Consider the following 21347-nt stretch of genomic DNA (forward strand, 5'->3'; position numbering starts at 1 on the left):
TAGCAAAGGGAATGTATGGAAACTCTGTAATTCAGGTTTAATATACTGCAAACCTCAAATTACTCCCAAACCAAGGTCTACTTAAAAGTAATATAGGAGGTCTAACTACCTACCACATATTGTGAATTTATTAGACTCATGTTTTGTCATATGCCTTAAAAAATAATCTTTGCATTTTGTATTCACACTAGAATAAATATGGCAGCCCAGTATCAGTGGTTTTATTTTTTAAATTTTATTTATTTATTTATTTTTATTTATTTATTTATAGAGAGAGAAGGGAGGGAGAGAGAAAGGGAAAGAAATAATGATGTGCAAGTAAAACACTGATCAGCTTCCCCCAACTGGGGACCTGCATGTGCCCCGACCAGGAATTGAACTGCTGGACCCTTTAGTCTGCGGGACGATGCCCAACCCTCTGAACCATACCAGTCAGGGCAGTTTCCATGGTTTTATATAATCCACTTACAAAAGATGTGATTGAAATCTCTTAATGAATTATAGAAATATGAGTTTTGAGCCCAATCATATTATTCTGTATTTCAGAATGCAACAGAAGTATTTTCCCATAACATCTGAATAGAGAATCACAGCAAAGGAAAAAAAGTGTTTAAGTAGTATTTCACTATCTTCCACTACTTTCTGAGTAGTGGTTTCACAGGTGGTAATTTCTGGTGAGTGGTGAGAATGGGAAAAGAGCCAGACACCAGTGACGTGTTTCCTAATATTTGCTAAAGGAATAACATAGATCCTTGTACTGGAGACAAAATCTTCTATTACAAGCATATTCATTCATATTTTTATTTTTCTACTCACCTATATGTCTCAGATATAGATAGTAATACACTTATCATTTCTAAATATCAGTGACAATTTTCTTCTTATTTCTGGAGGCAGGAGTCTCTCAACCTTGCTGCGTGTGTCTGAGTGCTGAGTGTAGCAACTGAAGACACAGAAAATAAGGTAAAGAAAATCAAGGGCTGGCCACTCCCGTCTAGGTCACCATCCTTATTGGTTTCCCGGGGCTGACATAACAAATTGCCGCACACCAGGTAGCTGTAAACAACCGGAATTTATTCTCTTGTAGGTCTAGAGGCTAGAAGTCTGATATCAAGATGTGGCAGAGCCACTCTCCCTCCAAAGGCTCTGGGGGAGGGTCCTTTCTTGCTTCTTCCATCTGATGGCTCCTGGCATTCCTCACCTGTGGCAGTGTGATTGCAATCTTGGCTTCTCTCTCTACAAGACCTTCTTCCTGTGCCTCCCAGTCTCTGATATCTATCACCATTCTCATGTAAAGTCACTAGTCATTCATTGGATTTAGGACCCACCCTAAATCCAGGATGATCTGAACTTCAGGTGCTCAACTTAATTACACCTGCACAGACCTAATGTCCAACTAAGGTCACATTCAACACAGGTGAAAGATGTTAGGTTGTGGAGGTAATTTTTTTTGGGGGGGAAATTTAACTCACTACACCCTTCAGTGAAATGAAAGAAGGTTGTCCTGAAATTCTGAGGATTCAGTTTCTCCTGAAAAAAGAAAAAAGAAAAGAGAAAGTTTATTCCTGATATGTTATGTACAGTGCTCTTGTTTATTCTGTGAGAAATACATTGCAAGACCCCCAGGGGAAGCCTGAAATCTTGACTAGAACCGAACCTTCTATGTATTATGTTCCTCCCTATACAAAGATACTTCTGATAACGTCGGAACTACTTCTGTACTGTGGGACCATTACTAAGTAAGACGAGGGTCACTTCAACACAAACACTTCAATATTATGACAGTGGATCTGATAACCAAGATGACCACTAAGTGACTAACAAGCAGGTAGGGACTCCAGGTAGATGCTCTAAAGCAAGGGACGAGTCATGTCCCGAGAAGGGCAGAGTGACAGTGTTGGATTCCATCAGAACGGCATGTCATTTAAAACCTAGGATTGTCTCTTAATAGAATCTTCCATTTAATAGTCCCAACCATGGTTGACTTCAGGTAACTGGAACTGAGGCAAACAAAGCTGTGGAAAGAGGGAGACTACTGGAAGCTGATTATACGCAGTGAGAAGAGAAACTGTGGATGTAAATTTCTTGTATGCTAAGTGTTGTCCAGGAAGTTCTTCCGGATTCTCTTCTAGAACTAGAATTACTAGGTCAGAGGCAGACATATTTTTAAAGATTTTAATGCATATTTTCAAACTTCCCTCCACTGACTGCTAACATACTGTGTTGTGACCCTTCAAGGCCAGGCAGGTTCATGGTATTCGCACAGACAGAATAATATTCACGGAGCTGTTGGGCTGTCTGGCATGCCTTTATCCACAGGTGGGCAAGCCACGCACCCTGCAAGCTGTGTGTCTGTCTGCCTGTCTCCGTGTGGCACACGTCATGGACCTTGTTCCCCAGCGTGGCACTCATCATGGCATCTGTCTCTTTACTTGTATCTCGCATCATCACCCCCATCAGGAAGCCCCTAACAGTTTATGTACTAGATGGGAACAAAGCTGGCTAGATGTCAGAAATTTTACAACATAACATACTTCTGCGCATGGGAGCCCACTTCATGTTATGGATACCGTTTATTGGACCCAGTCCCAAGGCTATGAGAACACTACTTATCAGGTCCATTCAAGGCTATGGGGACACTGCTTCCCTTAGCTACTGGGACACATGGGTGAGGAACCAGACTACCTCCACTTACCCTACACATACCAATAGTATATGACAGTACCCACTTCATATTTTACCAATTTCATAGTTTCATAATGATAGCTTTCACATTTCAGAATATAGTTTGCTTACCTTTCTTTTTTATTAAAACTATTTATGTTAGTTGTTTTTCATAGTCCAGTGAACAGAGCATATATTCTGTGTGTAACTGAACGCTTGTGAAGAGGTAACAGGAGGGGACAGGGCTCTGGCTCCTGGAAAGCAGGAGAGCAGGCTTCTTGGCCTCAAGCATTTCAGCCAAGTTCTGAAGAGCTCTCACAATACACAAGGCCTGCAGGCATGGGTGCTGGGAACTTGGGCGGTTGGGTGCTGTGGGGGATGGGGGTGTGGTCCGAGAAGCGGTGGAACAGACAGGCCAGGGGTGGAGCACAGGCAGGGAGTCTGGGCTGCATGCTGTTCTCCAACCCCCTGGAACCAGGTCTGTATCTGCAAGTGCTGGCTCTGGGGTGCGTGCTGCCTCAAGGGGGTGGGTGGGCTTGCCTTGTCCTTGGCACTGTGGTGCCTGCTCTGCAGACTGGGCAGCCACCAAGGACAGCAATGGAATTGTCAAGGCACCAGGTGACATTTTGACTGTGGTCCTTGTAAACCCTGAGCTGGTTGGTGGGTTTCCCAAGTGACCAGGTAGGGATAGGGCCGGGGGATGTGAAGACCGTGCCATAGCCTCATGGGTTGCACGTGTAGTCTATGTGAGTTATTTTAATGTATGTAGTATGTATCTGGCAGTATATTTCTATAAAACAGCTTTTCCTTCTTGGAGTGCCTCGTTCTCATTACCGAAAATGTTGCACAATACAAAGAAAGAGACATTTATTTAAAAAGCTCACACCAACAAGTTATTACCTTTGATAAACACAAGGAGTTTAGACCGCCAGAAATTTCTCTGTAGAAATTTTAGCTGTGTCTATATGTATGAGTAAGTTGAACAATCCAAAATTAATTCCTATTTACAGACTGCATTATAACCTAACTGTTAAAGCTTTTTATTAATTTAGAGTTTCTTGATAATATGCTATTGTGGGGCAATTCATAGAATAAATTATTTGCTGGAAGCTTAGTAATACAAGTTTTAAACAGAGGTGGGAAATGGATTTTTAACAAAATTTTTGAAACCTGATACTGTAAAAAACAAAGTCATCATTTCAGTCATGATATCCTGATTGCCAACGTGGGTTTCATCAAATTGCTTTCACCAAATTATGTGTATTTTAGTACATATCTTAGCTCTCTAAACACAGAACTAAATATAATCATTCACAGTTTTATCTCAAATGCCACCTTAACCTCTAAAGACTGGGGGGAAATTGAACAGGACTGAAACAGTTTAAATAGCCATCCTGCAGATAAGAGAATTTCAGATTCCAGACCATAGGAAAAGACTGAAATTAGTAATGAAGGGGAGAACTTATATTCAAATACCACATTAAAATAAAGTCAGATGTGGGAGCAGGAATGGAAGTAGAATGTGGGAACATTCTCACAAACATTCGCCAGAAACTCAGACGAAATTTTGCCGTGTGGATTTTGTTAAAAATCAATCAGTGTCTAGGATGAACCAACATAAAGGGATGGGGGTGGGGGTTAAACAGATTATTTCTAATCCATGATTACATTGTCTGTCCTACAGGGTTTCAGACACTGTAGAAACCTAATTGGGGTGGAGCTTCCAGGGTCCTTTTATAAACGCGGCTCAAAAGCCAGGTTCATTCTGCTTGCAGGCCTTTGTGGTTGGCTGGACTGTGGAAAACTCAGACGGTCACAGCTGCCTTCTGGTCCTGAGCGCCCAGACAACACAGAACCCCTGCGCCAACAAGCATTGATGAGAGGAATTACACAATCATCAGGTGAGCACACACCTTTATGTAGACGAGTTCTTCTGTCCTTAAAAAGTAGAAATCATAATTTCACTGTCAGCTGGCTTAAGACTTTCCTAAGAAAGTGTAATTTGCCTAAATTTAAATGATGTAATTACTTTAGTTTACTCTGGAGCTATAACATTTTAATGTTATTGTTTTGACATTTAGTTTTGCATAATTATTTTTTTTAATTTTAGTTCCTTGTCTGTACAAATTGTGATACCTAGAGGGAAAGTTGTAGATTTTGTGTAGTTTCTTATTCAGGCATGAAACCTGAAACTTAATTGGAAAACCTTGTTGTGCAATGGTAAAAGTGACAGACGATTAAAAATGAAGACAAGTTAACCTAATAAAATTGTAGATATCCCATAATTCTCATTTGATCCTTGACACTTGAAGGGCGAAGCAATATGGTTCATTAGAGGTACTCATTCTTCCTCACTACAAATAACCTATATGTTAGTCACTTATTCCAGGTTTGAAATTCATTCATAGAAAATGCCAGTGTGGAACGCATGTCTCCTTAGCTTGTTTCATTTCATTTCTAGCGTGTACCTTCTTCACGGACACCTGAGTGCACTTAGAAGGTGGCCACACTAAAGGCCCTAGAGATCAATAGTCCTTCCCTCTGCGACATTTCTCTTTCCTTTTCAATTTTTGCTCTGCTTCCCCAGGGCAGTTTTCTTTTCTTTTCTTTTCTTTTTTTTTAATTCATTTCATTAAAAATTTATTTTGGGGGCTCATAAATGAGTAAATTCCAAATTAGGAGCGATACAGAGTATTTAAGGACATTTTACTATTTCTTTCTGTTTAACATTCCACCTTTGTCTTGCTTTCTGTAAACAAATGTACTGGGTTACAGCAACAATACCCTTAACCCCAAATTCAACGCTGAGCACTTTCCATTATCTATTTTGAGCACATAATAAAGCAGAGGCAATTAATTATTCTTGAACATGTTATGTTCATTCAGAGCTTGGCAATTACGCTGGCTTCACATTATTCTGTCACAAATGATAACCAAACAGCCTAAGTAGCTCAAATCATATAACTCTTTTAAGCCAAGTCAGTGGTATGCATAAAGTTAACCTAACAACTATACCATTAGACATTCGTTTGACACCATACTAGAAATGTGCCAAAATAACAAGCTTTATTAAAGAACGAGGTTCTTGGGGGAAGAGGAGTCACACCATCAAAAATTATTAGAAAAGATTATAGGTAAAAAGGAACCCGCTTACAATTCAACCCAATAAAAAAGGCAAGGGGAGTACATCATTAGGGTCGATGTCATTCAGGAATACACATTTATCGTTCCCCCACAAACTCGCCCGGCCCCTCCAGGGCTCATCCTCAGGCTCTCCAGGCATTCTCTTATTCTCCCACTGAGTTTCCCTACATGGAAAGTAAACCTACAGGAATGGTAGCAACAGAATGCCGTACTGCTATTTCATCTGACAGTAAACAAAAGAAAAACAATTGTTAGGGCCAGACTGACTTTTGGCCATTTCAATACCCCTGAAAATAGGAGCAAAAATGAGCCATTAACAAACAATATTCAAAGAGCACTGTATTATCTAATGTGATTTATAAAACAAGTAAAATTTAGTCATCTTCAATGGAAAAAGCCATAGTATTTCAAAGTTAGGAATGTTTTGATGATGATTTTTTTTTTTTTTACCAGAGTAGTACTCCAAGCACTTAAGTTGGAACAAATCCCAAACTCACACTTACTTGCATCACCTTTGTTTAATAATCCAATAAATGACAAACAAGACAAACAATGAAAACAGCATCATATAGCACAGCAGCTTTGTTTGGCTCCCTCTGGATAAAATCTTCAGTTTTTCCATAGTTTTACCTAGAAATCCAGTTGTAGAATCAAACTGTGAATCCATTTCACCTAAGAATTTATTTTGACTTTTAACTTCATGGCCTATTTCAATGTAAACCAATTTTATAGCAGTTACTTTGTGTCAGCATTTCAGTGATTCTGTCATTTTCTTCTTCACAGGCACTATATCCACTATTAGCAGAGCCATAGTTGCCAGGAGGTCTCCTTCACCATCCAAACTTGGGACTGCACCGAACTTAAGGAAACCCCTAGGATCTGGGACAAACGCAGTGTTTCCTCTTGGCACAGCCTCCAAAGAGCCCTCCATACATCCTGCTTTCTGGCTCAGATTCCAGTGGCAGAGACCCCACGTCCCGGCGCCCAGCACCACCAGTTCAGGGCCCCCGAACTTCGAAGGTGAGCCTTCTCCTTACCCAGGCCTGCAGGCCTCATCCTGCAAGAAGAAGGAGGCGAAAGGCAGGCCGAGGGCTAGGTAGGAAGGAGCCAGGGGTCACGCGGACCACGACTTCAGGACCGGGGCCCGGAGAAACAACTTCCTCCCCTAAAGCGCCATGAAATCAATCCCCCAGGGCGTTTTTCTTACATTGAGCCCCGAGTAGCCAGTTGTTGTCGTATTTAAGAAAGGCCCTGATGAGATCTGGCAAAAGCAGGGTAGAATGAAAGGTGACAGGACGATTTTGAAAAGTGACAATGTAGCATATGAAAGGTAAACAGAAATTTCACTTCAGAGATAGATAATTTTTCCTTTATTTTGTTAGGCAAGTCAGTTACATGAGGGACATATGCAAAGTGGGTTGTGATTTTCTCATTCATTTCTTCTCTTTCTCCTCAGAAATATAGAATCACGCTTTGCAAAGCTTCTGAAATAGCTCAACTGCTAAGTCTTAAGAGTGAAGATATTTGAGCTTCTGCTGTGGTGTCTGCATAACTTTGGGGCTCAAAGTCCTAGAAATGGCATCGACTAATGACCAAGACCAATGGCCCAAAGAAGACATTGTGATGTTACTGGACCTCCTAGAGAACAATCTCCCATTCAATGACAGCCACACTTTCACAACAACCCAGTCACAGATGGACTGGGAAAAAGTAGCTTTTAAAGGTTATTCTGGAGAAATGTGCAAGCTCAAATGGTTAGAAATTTCTAAAAAAATAAGGAAGTTTCGTACATTGACAGAAATAGTCCTGGAAGCTAAGGAACATTTTAAAAATCCTTACAAAAGTGAAAAACTCAAGAAGCATCCCGACTTACCCAAGAAGCCCCCGACTGCTTACCTCCGCTTCTTCATGGAGAAGAGGGCCCAGTACTCCCAAATGCACCCTGAGCTGAACAACCTGGAGCTGACCAAGCTCCTCTCTAAGAAATACAAGGAACTCCCAGAACAGATGAAGCTGAAATACGTTCAAGACTTTCAGAAAGAGAAAGAGGAGTTTGAGAAGAAACTGGCTCAGTTTAGGAAGGACCACCCCGATCTAGTCCGGAACTCCAAGATGTCTGTTGTGCCTAGAAGGAGCCTGACCAAAGCCCAAAAGAAGATTCAGGAAAATGTGGAAAAAGTGAAGTCTCCCTCCGAACACTGTTTTTCTGAGAAGATAAAATTCCATGGAGAGCCCAAGAAGCCCCCAATGAACGAATACCACAAGTTCCACCAGGATTTGTGGTCGAGCAGGGAGCTGCGAGACCTGCCCCTGAGGGAGCGCAGGGTGGAGATTGGCAGACGCTGGCAGCGCATCCCGCAGAGCCAGAAGCAGCATTACAAGAAGCAGGCCGAGGAGCTGCAGAAACAGTACAAGGTGGACCTGGACCACTGGCTCAAGAGTCTGTCCCCTCAAGAATACTCTGCTTACAGACAGAGAACCTATACTAAGCGTAAGAACATGAACATGAATGGAGGCCCGGACCCCAAGATCATCAGGAGAGATGTGCACTCTCTGTGAGCAAGGGCTCTGCAAGAAGGGCTTGCACAGGAGCAGGGGCTGTAGGCTCCAGGGGCAGAATCATCAGGGACTACAGGGGGCCATTCTCATGCCTCACGGAGATAAGAAGGTCATAAGGAAGATGGGGAAAAGGCAGAAAGCAGTAGCTCCTCAGACTCCAGCAGTGGGGATGAGGATGAAGACTGTGAGAGCTGCAGCTGCAGCTCATCTTCCTCAGGAGTCACCTCTGACTCAGACTCCATCTGAGCTTTGTTCATTCCCGAAATGGTGGGACAGAGAGCTTCCCAATGAAAGTCCGTGACATCTGCAGCAAAAGAAAGGGCTGTTCTTCCTCCATTTTATTTATTTGCTTGTTCCTTCATCACCCGTACCGCTCCTCAATACGGGGTGGAACACATTGGGGATTATGAAATTTGGGACAGTACTCTTAATATTAGGTCCACAAGCCTGGGAGGAGAGTGTCCTGCTGGGAGAAGAAATATGTTATGAGCATGTATTGGGGCCCCTACCCCATATTTACCACTCCCCCAGCAACTCTGTGTGGTGAAGGCTCTTGAAACAGAAGATTGGGCTGTGGAGGTCACTCGGCTTTAGACTGAGTGTTTCTGAAGTAAGAAGTTTTGCTTTTGGAATGTGTCGATGGTTTGCCAGGTGTGAGGGCATTGGGGGGATGGGTGAAAACGGTGAAGGGATTAAGAAGCACAAATTAGTTGTTACATAGTAGTCATGGAGATGTAAAGTACAGCATAAGGAATATGGAAACAATAGTCTAATAACTATGTGTCATTATCAGATGGGTGTGAAACTTACTGGGATGATCACTCATAAGTTATGTAATGTCTAATCACTGGGGTGTACACCTGAAACTAATGTAATAATGTATGTCAACTGTAATATTTTAAAAATTATTTTTAAAAAGGCTTTGCTTTCCCCATTTTCTGTCTGCCAGAGGTAGTCTGTGGCCGCCTTGAGCCTGCGGCTCCTACACTCCCTACAATAACTGTACCTCTGGACTCTTGCTCTGTCTGGTGTGAGGAAGGAGTTGACCATTCTGAAATGTGAGAGCAGGCAGCTCATGAAGGAGGCAATATATATATATACACACACATATATATATATATGAACTTTAAGAAAGATATATATATATTTAACTCTTACATCTCTGTGAGACTTACATCTCTATAATTTTAAATATATATATACATATTTCTTAAAGTTCACTGTTTCATTTGATAAGTGCCTCCATAGAACAGAAGCCTAAATTCCTTCCTGAAGCTCCAGGTGCAGGTGAATCTCATATTTAGCATCAGGACTCATGGAGGGATAAAGAGACAGACATACAAGGGCACATAGATAAATACATAGATACTTAGCTATAAGACATAGATACCTATATTCTATTATACTGGTCTCTCTGTGAATTCTTGTCCCAGGGCCACATTGCTTTGATTATTTGGTTTACCCATATGTTTGAAAATCTATTGAAGGTTATTGCTCTCTCATTAGATTTTTTTTCCTGTATATTGCTGACTATTTCCATATTGTGTTCTCATGTATATAAGCATTATAAAAGTAATTGTGTCATTTTCATATGAAAACCGTAAAGGTCTGAGCGTTTAGATAACTAGATATCTTCGTGAATTATTATTATTGTTTTTCTAGGTAATCACTTTCCAAAATCAATGGCAATATTAACAATTTTTATACCTCTAATAGTTTTTTCTAAATGTTTTTTTTGAATATCCAGAACAATGTTAAGTAATAACAGTGAGATATACTTGTGTTGTTTCTGATTTTCAAACTAAAGGATTTACTATTGAAATTATACTGATGATATATATTTAAAATAAATTATAACCTATTCAGAAAATGCCAGTTTATTTACTTATAGTGTTGTTTTTATTATACAATCTGTTTTGATTATTTAGGAAATTACTTCTATGAGCTATCAAGGAAATTTTTCTGAGGTGTGTTAGTGTCAGAAATTGGGTTACTGTGCTACCTAATATTAAACCCTTATCAGATTCCAGAAATAAACCCACTTTTTTATTCCGTATTGAAGAGATGATTAGAGTTCAGACAAATTTTCCATCCTTTCCTATGCCTGGAATGTAACATCTACACAAAGTTCCTGGACATGTTTATTACATTCACTCATTCTTTTTTTCCTTTTTCCTTTATATTTATTGTTGACACTATTAAAAATGTCGCCATTTTCCTGCCCCAATTTCCACACCTCCACCCAAGTCCCCGCCCCCTTCTCTCTCTTTTTCATAATCTAGATTTAAATTGATTTTCCCCACAGTAATAATAACTGAGTGGTGGCAACAGGGTGACAGAAATATGACATGTTAATTATTACAATGAAGCTGAAGGATTCCCGCCTCTCTTTCCTAGAAAGTTAAAATGTGTTTAAGATAGAAGAACCAGGGAGGAAAATCTCTCTCAGGGCTGTTCCAGATGCCTTGACTGGGCTAGACTAGCACTTAGTCTCTTTCACTTTGCATAACATCGGAGAGAAATCGAATGGCAACTATCACAGCATCACCTGGTTGCCACAGTGTGTGTATGTCCGAAAGACCAGAGGAAGGGCAGGTATCCCTTGTGCTGTGGTGCTTGAGCTGAGTCTCAAGGAGCTGGAGAGTTCAAAAAGGAACATGAGATTGAGGAATGATTTGCTTCCTACATTCACCACACTTCCTGATTGGTTCTCATTCATCAGGCACTCTTTCTCAAGGACCAGAAACTCCTGGTTTCCTAACATGGCCTCTTGGTCTCTACTGCTGCTTTCCCTGTCATGGGGGTTTGCATATGCTCATTTTAGTCTATACACTTTTCTGGCATGGCCTAATTATGTCCCATGAGTTTATTTATCATTCTAATATCAAGGAGTCCCAAATTGATATATAAGTCCATATATCCACAGAAATTCATATCACAAAGTAATGACCTCTTTGACATCTCCAGAACAATTTTCCCCTGGAACACCATTCTCCAAGTGTCAAAACTAGAATTCACCCCAAATCCAAAACTTGCTCCTTTCTTCAGCATGGTCTTGGCATTGATCCCACCAATCACCAGCTGACCCAATCCTTTCCATTGTGCATTCGGTAAGTTCCCCTCCTCCTCTCCACAGCCCGGTGAAGGTGATCCACCCTCTCAATACACAACCTTAAATGTAAATGAGCAGCCCTGGCTGGGCGGCCCAGTTGGTTAGAGCACCGTCCCCATATCTAAGGTTGGGGGTTCTATCTCTGGTCAGGACAACTACAGGAAGCATCCAATGAATGCATAAATAATTGGTACAACAAAGCAATGTCTCTCTGTCTCTCTCTCTCAAATGAATAAGGTTTTTTTAAAGTGAGGTTTGTAAAAAAAAATAATAATAATAACAGTCCAAGGAGGAGTTTCATAGGGGCAGCCAAGCTCTAGTAGAATTTTCCTAAGTTATCTTGACTAGTTAAATTTTCTTCAGGATTTGCTAGATGATAAGTACAGAGTGAGACGTAAAGATAGAAGAGTGAAGTAAAAGTACAAATCTATACTTGATGATTATAAAGACATTGACAATTAAAGAAGGAAAAGGATGTTTTTTTAATTTTTTTGAGGCAGTTTTAGGTTTCCAGCAAAATTGAATGGAAGGTACAGGGCTTCCCATACACGTCCTGTCCCCGCACATGAATAGCCCTACCCCATCATCAACATCCCTTACCAACACGGTATGCACGTTTCTTACAACCGAGGCACCCACATGACATATCATTATCACCCAAAGTCCGTAGTTTTCACTGTTGGTGTAGGAAAATTTTATTTTTTCAATGTTACTTACATTTTTATTCCCACACACCAGATTAATCTCTTCATTTATCTTTTTCCTTTTTATTGAATTTGTTGAGGTAACACTGGTTGACAAAATTACATAGGACTCAGGTACACAACTCCATAACACGTCGTCTGTAACTACTTTTTCTTTCCCCATGCTGTAGGAAAATATTTTTAACTCATAAAGGCTTTGAATATTGTATTGTAGTTATACATGTGGTTCAGACCCCTAAGGACATTTTTGTTTCCTTTTATTAAAACAAATATTTATTGAAGCCAATTTTGAGATTTTTCTGAAAAACAAGAGAATGCACGAGACATTCTGTATTCTGAGGATCACTGATACCGTTACTGCCTTTAGAGTCCCGTCTTTGCCGTTTCGGGAGTATGCGACGCATAAGTACATGCATTTATTCTCTTAAGTTCCTGGAGTTTTATCAACTTCCTATGACTTCTAGAGGGCTGACATGTTACATTTATTTGGAAAATTCTTTAGCGGATTGTGTCACATGCTTGCTCCTTGACATTATATTTGCAAAACTAAGGTTATTACATGGTTCCTTTTACTTCACATCAGCAGATCCCAGCAGTCATTTCTGCCACTAGGTGGTAGAAGGAGTTATAACCCAGGCTAGAGAGATACCCAGAGTCGATGAGGGCTCTGCTTGGGAACTTAAAGCCTGCATTTCTAATTCACTCAGCACCGGTGTTTTCTAAGCCATGTCTCACTGCACGGGATACAGAGATGAAAGTTCCAGTCTCTGACGTCACACCATTCACAGTCTCCCAGAGAAGACTGTCCGGTCAATGCAATCAGTACGAGGAAGTATTATTTGGTCAACAGAGCACATATACTGGTATTGAACGACCATACATTAAAATTCTGAATTTGCTATTGCAATGACATGGGCTAAAATATGTCTTTCCTTACCTGTTTCTTCATGTATACGTTCATGAACTGGGAATAAAATTGCAGGTAGGTGGGATAAGTAAAGATTAAGCTTAATGTTTGTAATTATGGTAGATTTATAGAAAATGTTAGGTTGATTCCATTGGGCTGCTACAGCAAAATATCATAGACTGACTGGCTTATAAATGACAGAAATTTCTCTCGCACAGTTCTAGAGGCTGGAAGATCAGGGGGCACATGTGGTTGGCTGATGGCCCCGTTCCAGGTGGCAGCCTCCTTGTATCCTCACTTGGCAGAAGGGGAAGGGATCTCTCTGAAGCTCATATAAGGTACTAATTCCATTTCTGAGGGTTCCTCTCTCATGACTCAAGCCCATCTCAAAGACCCACCTCCTTATGCCATCACATCGGGCATTACGGTTCAATACATGAGGTTTGGGGGCCACACAAACACTGAGATCACAGCACTTAGCTCCTTTTAGCCCTGTATTTCATCCACCTTCCATATTTCTCCTACAGTGAATTCCAACAACAATCCTTAAGTAATACATATCATACAGCAAGATAGTTTACATCAAAGTCAGTAAAAATACACCTAATTAAATTACAATATACATGTCACAATGACCTATGAAATCTTGCTGGAATCTGGTTTCAACTGTGACTCCAAGTACCATTCCAGCAATTTTTCAAAAGTAGTGTATTTCTGTATAGATGATATTTATACAAAAGAGTAGCAAGAAATCCATGGAACAATGGAAATTGATAGAAATGCAGCACATTTCTTAAATGTAAAAATTTTACTTAAAGGAAATCCTTCCAGAGTTTGTCATTAAACAAATAGGGATTAAGTGGGAAAAGGGACAGTGGAAGTGGTGTTCGGATGGAGGTAACAGCATGGGCAAAAGTGCAAAGTGAAGGTGGGCATCCTTGTAGAACAACTTCCATAGCTACTGTGTCCCGGTTCTTTTACACACAACTCTTACCAACTACTAAGAACACTGCCATTCAGGTGGGAGGCATTCTTCATTCAGGGAAACTTCTTACAACAAAACCAGGTGACAAGCCGCAAAATATTCACAGACGCAGACAAATCAGCAATCCCTAAAGATCCATGAGGAGCCCTGGCTGGTGTGGCTCAGTTGGTTGGGCATCGTCCTGTGAACAGATGGTCACCAGTTCTATTCTCGGTCAGGGCACGTGCCTGGGTTGTTGGCCAGGTCCCGAGTTGGACACTTTCGAGAGGTAACTGATTGATGTATCTCCCAAACATTGCTATTTCTCTCCTTCTCTTTCTCCCATACTTCTCCTCTCTCTGAAAAGAAATAAATCAAATATTGGAAGAAAAAGTAAAGATCCATATGCTATCAGGGTCTCTTTAGAAGGAAATGTGGAGATGGGGACAGAACTTCTGGTAAATCTGAGAACCCCAAAAGTCAGCAACAGAGATTCATTGAAAGGCATGGCAGGCCAATTCAAGAACAGCTGCTAACTTGGGTAAGAGGGTGCTTGCACACTGAAATATGCAAGGGGTGCACAACAAGATGTGAAGGCGCTGGTACCACCTAGTTTCAACACTGTCAACATAACCAACAAAAATTCCCTTTAGGGTCAAGCTCCATACAGAGAAAAATGTACTGGGAGTAAAATATGTACAGAAAAAACCCAGGGCAATAGGACCACCTAAAGAACAAGTCCCAATAAAATAAAGGGTCATACTGTTGAACACCTTATGCAAACAGCCAGGGAGCTCTAGACTCACGAAGCAAGGAAAGCTGTCCTGATGTACCTTCACCTCACAAAAGTCCAGGAATACTAACTGCATATAAAAACCATCAAGAGGGCATGTCTTTATTTCCTATTTAAAGAGAGCTCAGAGGAGTAAAATACCTTTTCAAAAATAATAGGCATTAGTATGACTGCTCACAAAGTGGCCTTTAGAGACAGTTCTCAGAACGCTAGTGCTAAGTATACATTGTTTGTTGACTTGGTCCCTGCCTTGGCAGAACATGGTTCTGAGAGGTCGTCTCCAACTACTGCCCACAGCCCCACAGCCCCGCAGCCCTTCAGCCCCACAGCCTGTCATCCCCATTGTCTCTCAGCCACACAGCCCCTCAGCCCTGTAGTCCCTCAGGCCCTCAGCTCCATCGCACCCCAGCCATACCTTTCTGGATCCTACTCCACCACTGTGCTTGGCCACCTCTAGCTGTTTCTGAAAGTCAGCTCCTGCAGTGTTTCCCAATCCTCTGCTTTGCACACCTCCTCTAGTCCCTGAAATTTTCCTCCCAAGAAGCAATTTACAAGTCCTTTTGCCCTGACATAATAGTAAACTTTTGTAAGAATCTGTTAGAGATAGACTGAATATATATCGGATTCATGTCCCCTAATTAATTCCTAATTGAATATGATACACCTGGATCTCGTGAGGGCTTATTACTTTTCTAGATGAAACAAATAATTCATATTTGGGACTGAGGACCTCAAGACAGCTGCAGTATACAAATGGATTACCTGCAAATCAAAGTGCAAGGTTGTGGACTTAGAAAATGATTAAAGAAAGGCAGCCACCCTAGAAGGATGGAGGGAGAAAGCCAAGTGCCAAGAGATTTTACCGTGACTCTCATTATTACTAGTGAAAAAATCCCTGGAGGCGAGGGGATGATGGGGTGGCCGTCTTCCACCTTGTGTTGGGGGTGGAATCAACATGGAGGGTGCAGTCCTCCCTTATTCCTCTAGTGCTAATACGGTGGGGGACTTTGATGCAGATCCCGGCCCTCGGAAACCGTGTGTTGTGGCAGCAATGGACAAATTCACAGGGACTACAGAAATCCTGTGGAGAAAAAGGGACAGCACGGCCACTCTCTAAGTGAGAGAGGGCACTGACCCTTGCCTTGACAGGCTTTTATTGCTTTTCTGGGCACATTACATTGAGGATGGTCCTCATTTACTATGCACAGGTTCAGTTTGGGTGGTTACCTTTTACAGAAAACAAAGGAGAAGATGTTGCTAATTACATGAAAAAGGAAGGATATTGTGAATGTAAAGGGAAAAGTGTTTGAACTGGTTATACTCATCCTTGGAAGGTTTAGCATAGATTTTAGGGAGTTATGTGAAAGATATGCAGTAAAGTTTGCTGCCTCAATTCAGGGTAAGAGAGTTTTAGCAAAAAGCAAGTCTCAAAGCGGCCTCGGTACAATGCAGGCCTGATTCCCCACAGGAGAACCTATCTTTGGGCATGGGTCCTGTGTGCCGGACCTCATTTTCCACTGGCCTTTCTGAGTGGGAGCTGGGCCCACGCCACGCAGAATGGTCTCCTCTAGGACTTTGGTAATCGGGACAGTCCCAATGGGAGTGGAGAAATCCAGTCATCTGTAGCCTTGAGGGTCAGAGGTGGTGCTCAAACGTTTTCAGAGCAGAAGCTAATTCCCTTGTTCATCTACAGCACCAGGAGTAACGGGATCCCTACCGTCTCTCTGCACACTCCACTCTAAGTCTGCGAAAGCAGATTTGGGGAGCGAAAAATGAGTGATCTGAAAGGAACTGTGCTATTTCTCTGAGAGCGAATCTGTCATCACAAAGACCTCTAGAGGAAGCCGGGCTTGGTGAGGCCCATCAAAGCACTGCCAGGCCTGGACTGTCCCCTTGTCGCCACAGCTGAGACTTCTGAGTTAATTTTTGAAGTTCGAAGGGATCAGTTGGCAGCATGGCCCCCCACATCGCCCCCTGGGGACTGAAAAGCCCAGGAGGCCATGCTCCCTGTGTCAGCACTGTCCTCTGATTCACAGGGATGCAAACTGGTCCTGAAATCAGTCCCAGTAGAGGTGTCAACCACTGCCCCAGTGGGGCTGATGGCAGAGCTGAGCCTGTGAGCCCACAGGGCCCATCCCAAACTATCCCTCGCCCAAGACCCTTTGCACGGCCACTCTCTGTCCCTCCCTCAGCCTCTTGACTCTGGTCTCAGGTGGTGGACCTGGAGAGACGGACAAGAGTTTTAGTATTCACAAGGCTATTTGATTTAAAAAAAAAAAAAGTTAAAAGGGAGCTACCATAAGATGGGCATCTGATTTCTCAACAGGAGAAACTGCCACCAAATATTCTCAATGATGGAAGTCAAGGACCTACAATCAAGATTCCTCTACCCAGCAAGGTTACCACTTAGAATCAAAGGAGAGATATAGTTTCCCAGACCAGAGAAAGCTGAAGGAGTTCATCCTCACCGAACCTGTGTTATGAAAAATGTTAAGGGGACTTCTTTCATAATAAGCAGAAAAATATGAATAATAAAGTGGCAAGAGCTACATATATACCAATAATTACATAATTAAATGTAAATGGGTTAAGTGAGCCATTCAAAAGACGTAGTTGGCTGAATGAATAAGAAAACGAGGCTCATATATATGCTGCATACACGACAACCCCTCAGACTGAAAGACATATATAGAAAGTAAAGTGACAAAATGTTATATAATGCAAATAGAAACAAAGTACCTGAGGTAGCAATATTTATATTAGACATAATAGACTTTAAGACAAAGGCTATAACAAGAGATCATGAAGGAACAAGAAATTCCACTTCTGAGTATTTATCCCATGAAACCCAAAACACTAATTCCAACAGGCATCATTGCTTACAACAGCCAAGATACTTTCTTTTATCCTCACCCTGAACACACACAGTCCACTTCTTACCACCTACTACCAAACACTCCAGTATTTTCCAAAGAAATACACTTTGAGTAAGCCTAACAACCTCATACCCTATGAACAAACTTTGATGTTTCATGCACATGGTAATAAATATATACACAAACCACTATACATGTGCAGGACACATAGAAATATCTCCAGAAAACCATGTATGATACAACCTCAAAACACCAAATTATTCCTAGCTAATGAGTCACATCCACAAATACTAACAAATAACCATACCTCCCATCACAGACACATGTAAATACTATTCTCCCACTTTCCTGTAAAAACACAGAAACCTACTCTCCATCAAACACACACATACTTGCTTCTGCACACATATAAAAGCCTAATAGCTCCCTAGTGGAAAATAAAGACATAGCTCCAGCAAATATTCCTCCAAACGCCATGGCCCTTGAATACACACACACAAACTAATACACACACAACTCTCCACAAGCCCCAAATACCCCACAACTACCCAGTAAAATACAGACATGCAAACATATCACCCTATACCCTATGTCCCAAATACACATGTAATGCCACAGTACCTGCATAAACCTAACCCCACACTGCCAAATTCTCATGCAGAATTAACTCTTCCATCTCACAGAATACACAATCACAAACCCACCAAAGCATGCAAACACCACATAACACCAGCATATACACCATCCACCAGCACACACAGCTCCTGAAAATCAAAAAGTGAAAAAAATACACATAACCATACGACATGCCCTGAATACATAATGACCCTTCTACGTTCCTCAAATACGAAACAAAGAGATCATACACTCCAGCTAGTGAACAGAAACAGTTTTTGCACATGCAGATGGTCCTTCCAAACCCCCATCACAGAAACCCCCAATACACGGGGTGGGAGGGGGAAAGAACAGGTAAACATGCCCCACCCACAAACCCAAAATACAAACACCTAACCACCAACTCCTGGAATATACAGGCACTACCTCTCAACACCCTCCAAATACAACACTCGGTCCTGTCTACTCTCCCAAAAAACAGACGTGACCTCTCCTTAATCAATAAATCCACAGACAAAACCAACTCACACATTTCAATACACACATATCAGATTCCCACCAACCAATGAATACGCACAAACCCCCTCTATGCTTGCAAGTCCATGATTTGACAGCAGACTTCATTGCCTTTAGAGTCAGCAAAGTCACTCCGTTCATTAACAAGAGTGCAGTTTGAACGTAATTGCTGGTTGAGACTTTCACGTAAAACTCTCAGGAAGTGCATGAAAGCTTCACTCACTTCCACTCATGTTCAGTGACTTGAGCTACTTCTTGCTGAACAGGAGGACCATTTTCAAATTCAGAAGAATGGAACAGCCCCGGAGCTCGTGTATTATTCAGAATGCAGGAGGCACAGAATGACCCTCAAGACTTTAATAGCTTACATGCATTAGACTTAACTGTAGGCCTGGCAATGCACCGCTCCCCGCCCCCCGCCACCACCCCACCTTGCAGCGAGTTCCCCTGGTGCCAGTTTCATGGTGTAAATACCAAGGGAAGTGAGCTGGGGGGTGTGGGGGGTTGGGGCGGGGGGTGAACAAAGACTCAGGGCACAAATAGCCCACAGGGTGAACAATAGTGGAGCAGGGTGATACCTAAGTGGGAAAGAGTCCAAGAATCCTTTACCTCCTTATTTACATAACCCACTCTGGAATCCGGCATGCCAGGCCCTGTGAAGGCCAGGATGGCCATTGGGGACCTTCCCTCCCTGCTGGCACACATGCGCCCACCAGAGGCTACTGGTCACAAGGGACTCTGGGAGCAGTTGCAGGACAGAGCCCCACCCCCAGTGCAGTGTGCAAGCTCATTGTGCATGCTCATGAGTCCTGGTGTGAGGCACACCCCCGACCTACTGCTCAGGGGAGGAAAAACATGGAGGGTGGGCGTGAGGGGCTTCCTGCAAAGCTTCTCCAGCAAGGACTCCTTGTAGTGGTCCCTATTTCAGACCATGGCATGTGAAATGAGCACTTAGGATTTTAAAACTGCAAATGGGCCATCCATGGATTTAGTTAGATACAGCCCTCCCCCCGGAAATGGTGCTGGGGAGGTCTCCCTAAAGCACACATCCTCACACTGGAGCAAGTGCCTTCATACACTTCGGACTGCATTTCCACGGTTTCTTTTTCTTTCTTTTTTTTTTAGGAAAGCCCATTCCCTTTTTTTTTTTTTAATTTTATTTATTTTTAGAGAAGGGAAGGGAGGGAGAAAGAGGGAGAGAAACATCAAGGTGTGGTTGCCTCTCATGGACGGGGGTTGGGAACTTGGCCTGCAACCCAGGCATGTACCCTAACTGGGAATCGAACCAGCGACCATTTGGTTCACAGGCTGGCACTCAATCCACAGAGCCACACCAGCCAGGGCCAATAATTTCTAAAAATAGTAGACCCTTCCTCCAGAATTGTCATTGAATAATATTGGCAAGAGAGAAAAAAAGAATTCTGGCAAAGAAATTTAGGCCTGGGACCCATTTGAAGAGATACTTTCCCCTCACTCAATTCCTAGAGTTTTTCCAAATGCACTAACTGGATTAGAATATTTTTCTTTTCCTTTTCCCTTTTCCTTTGTAAAGCAAACTTTCTCATTATTTATTGTCCATGACATGAGACACATCTTCATAAATTATATGGGGGAGTCAGTAAATAAAAAGGATATGGTCAAGTTGGGGTTTTTTTGCAAGAAAATATTTTTATTGACTTTCCCCCGAAGTTTTTTTCATATTTTTTTTCCTTCATGTTTTTTTTTTTTATTGTTGTTCAGTGACAGTTCTCCCCATTTCCCCCCACAGGATATTTTCTCAGTGTGTTTTTTTAGTGCGTGGAGGTTTTTCAGTACATGTCGATTCACAGATATTTCCATTGCAAGTTAGCTGTTATAATGTTGATCAGGACTTGACTGCCTGGGCCAGTTTCTGTTCACACTGCGGGTAGTATGGGAACAATTTCACCTTCTATTCCCTCCTGGTTTTGCGTTATACTGCAGAATTTGTGTTATATTGGAGTCTTTCGGTGAACGTTCTAAGTGTGGAACATTCACCTCTAAGAATATTGCTGCCACAGCAGGGAGTGAAGCTTGTCTCCTGAGAGGTTTGGCTGCAATCCTCCCAAGTTGTCACCATGCATCTCTCTTGACCAATTACCTAAAAATCTCCTCTCACAACACAAAACACAAATGCTCGTTCACATCATGCTGACAGTGATAAACTGGCATTTATGTGCAACATGAACATAAGAATCAAACAGGGTACTTAAGGGGTGCTACTACCATGATTCCCGTGCAGATGGAACCACAGGCAATAATGAGCTTAGGTTCCAAAGAACAGGGCTGTATATGGGATGCAGACAGGAAAGTGGAAGCTGGTGAGCAGGGCTTCCAGGCTCAGCCTGGCAAGCAGGGGCTCAGGTGGATGAGGCTTCTGTGAAAGGGGTGGACATGGTGGGTAGAACTCAGGCTTTGTTTCACAGTGCACGTCCATCTCAGGTGCAGTGCGCCTAGGCAAACCAGGACCTTTGG

At 42.1% G+C, this 21347-nt stretch overlaps 2 pseudogenes; one reads left to right on the top strand and one right to left on the bottom strand.

Moving 5' to 3' along the window:
* Window positions 1-6316: 6316 nt before the first annotated feature.
* Window positions 6317-6864, bottom strand: LOC128780804 (BET1 homolog; annotated as a pseudogene).
* Window positions 6865-7131: 267 nt separating this feature from the next.
* LOC128780898 (upstream-binding factor 1-like protein 1) lies at window positions 7132-8613 on the top strand (annotated as a pseudogene).
* The last annotated feature ends 12734 nt before the right edge of the window (window positions 8614-21347 follow it).

The sequence above is a fragment of the Desmodus rotundus genome, chromosome 5 (assembly GCF_022682495.2).
Source record: "Desmodus rotundus isolate HL8 chromosome 5, HLdesRot8A.1, whole genome shotgun sequence".
NCBI lineage: Eukaryota > Metazoa > Chordata > Mammalia > Chiroptera > Phyllostomidae > Desmodus > Desmodus rotundus.